Consider the following 2880-nt stretch of genomic DNA (forward strand, 5'->3'; position numbering starts at 1 on the left):
TGCGAGTTTTCAAATGTGTTTGTGTTCTTCGTTTATTTCCTTAACGTCATAAACAAACTGCTAAATGTAAGGAATCAGATTGGAATTATTTATTTTTTTATTAATTTTTTATTTGATTCTTGATGTGCTTTTTTTCATTTGATCGTTTATTGGCAGGGATAATGCACAGTGATTAACACAAGTTAAAACATAAAAAATGTGTCAAGCGTAACAGTGCCATATTTAGTTTTGAGCTAATTTCCCTCACATAAAACATTTAAGAAGTTTACATTTTACAAACATAGCAAAAACAAAATACATGAGGCAAAAAGTGCAAAAGAGCAAGAGCAGCATATACAAGTATTTACCACATGGCAGTACAATATAGCTACGACATAAAGTGCAAGAGAAGATAAAAGAGCTACATAAAGCTACATAAGAATGTAAACTGTTGACTATAGAAATGTAAATGTATGTAGTATATAGAACTATACAAAGGTAGAAAGTGCAGATACAGTGTTGTTACTGTAACTCCCCGTTTATAATGAAGGTATACGAGAACGCAAATGGTGAAAACCACAGAAACATTATTCAATCTGAGCAAATGTGCCTTTTTTAAGGGGGTTCAAACAAGACAGGAGCTAATATGGTATGATATGCAAAAAATTGTCATACTCACAGGGTTCCTTTGACCTTTCACCGTAAGTTATCTGAATGAAAATTAAACTATGGATGCTCACAAATCTACAATTTACAGACATGGCCAATGTATCTCTTGCATTTTGGGGCAAATAACCGTGCAGTGCATTGCATGCAGTATAAATGTTCCCATACTTTATGTTAATATTTCTGGAAGCTGGACCCATTGTGACCTCTAGAATAATCACAACCTCATAGAACCAAAAACCAAGACCTTCAGTCATTCAGACGATATATGGGCTTCATAGGTATACTGATGATAGGGGATCTAAATAAGGTAGCCATAATAACCAGACATACATAAACAAACATAACATGGAACAGTCACGATGACGATGGTTTGGAAGTCTAGTTTTTTTTTCTCACCCTACAAGGGAGGTAAAGTAATCTTCTAACTCCTATTCAGATAAATAAAATAAACAGTCATACATTGATATGTGTGTTGCTATCTGAAGTATTGTGTGTGTGATTTGTTGTTATGTAAGCAGTGATTTTCCTTCAATGTTTATATTTTCTGAAAGGAGATTGACACTGACACAGTGGCAATCTCAGAAATGAACTGGCTGTTCTTGTGCTTGTCAACTACATTGATTTCTGGAGTGTGTCGTAGCAGACAGAACTCTGGGGATAGAGGGATTCTGCAATCTAAGATGACTTGTGAGTAGTAATTGGGTAGTATTCAAGAAACTGCATGCTCCCAACCCCATGTTTTTGTATAAGATATTTTAAGTCCAATTGATGACTATTGTGGTAATGATGCTTAAGGTGTCTGAAAACTTCTTTTTTTTTACCTATATATGATAAGTGCTGTGAAGTTGGAAGTCAATGTTTTGCCAGTAGGAGTGTATTTACACAGTGTTGAAGTAGAATTAAAGACCTTTATGATTTTGCACTGGGCTGTCACAGTTATGGAGATTGTAGCTTTTTTCAGAGCAGGGAAGCTTCATGGTGGTTGTTTTAAGGAAAGGTAAACCTTAACGTGAGATGTTTTTCAAATACAGTTGTTGCAAGTCTATCCATGAGATAAAGTGGTTTGATAGATCCTTTAAGAAAGGTATTGTGTTTGATTTGTAAATAGTTGAAGAAGAAATTGGGAGCCTTAGCTGGTCTTGAGATAGTTATTTTTCTAGGAGGGATAGTTAGATTTTGATTTGGTACTGTTAGGCATCATTAAAACAAGTGGGGTGAGTATTTATATTTTGACAGTTGCAATTTTTCCAACAAGTAAGAGAGGTAGATTCATCTATTACCTAAGATAATTTTCTTCTGTCAAGTGAAAATAACGTTGTCAGCCTGACATGTTTGAGAGAAGAGTGAAAATAATAATACATTTTCTGCAGAATCACAGGATTCTTCTCAAAGTTGGAGTATAGTAGACATGTTTCCATTTATTTTGATCATTCTAGAGAATTTGAAGCTTCCGGTAAGTAGTGCATCGAGGCAAACCTTAGGTTGTTGTGAACGGCTTCATTGGCATTGTTATTAAGCAAAGCTAAGTGGTATAAAGACAACAAATAATGAAGGATAGTGGGCATGTTTCCTTGGTGCCTCAGTACAGTTTGACACATTGATGACAAATCTTAGCTTTTATTATGCAGCAAGGCAACAGTTGTATACTCAAATTTGAACACCATTTAAATTAATCCACTGCAGCTTAATACTTGTATTTATTTTTACTTGTTGACTTTTGCAATGTTGATGTATGTGTGGCAGGGCAGCAGGTAAGTACATTTAAGACGTTATATATTCTTACAAAAAGAATGTTTGCGCCCCAGTGCTCTCTAACACAGCAGTGAGTGTGACTACCCCCCCCCCCAATGACCAACAATAAGCTGCAATAAATCAAAGGAACCAACTGAGTTATGCAAAAAAGATCCCAGCTCGTTCCTAAAAACACCTTGCAAGTTAAAAGGAAATGGGCAAACAAAACAAAATCAAAACAGGAAAACACTAAAAGAGCAAATAGTAAATAGCAAATCATACTTCATATTCAAATTAGCAGCAGGTGAAAAGGTAAAATGGATGTTGAAAACGAATCACCATGATGCATACAAACATTGATTTAAATGTTGTGAACCTACTCACAACCACAGGTCTGATAATAAATGGAGGAGAATAAATGGATAAGCAAGACAAAATAACTGTAGAGAACTGCCTCCCTGCACCCCCAAACACAGGGCCAAAGAAATTAGGGGAATGGTT

This window comes from Pseudochaenichthys georgianus, chromosome 20 (assembly GCF_902827115.2).
Source record: "Pseudochaenichthys georgianus chromosome 20, fPseGeo1.2, whole genome shotgun sequence".
Taxonomy (NCBI): domain Eukaryota; kingdom Metazoa; phylum Chordata; class Actinopteri; order Perciformes; family Channichthyidae; genus Pseudochaenichthys; species Pseudochaenichthys georgianus.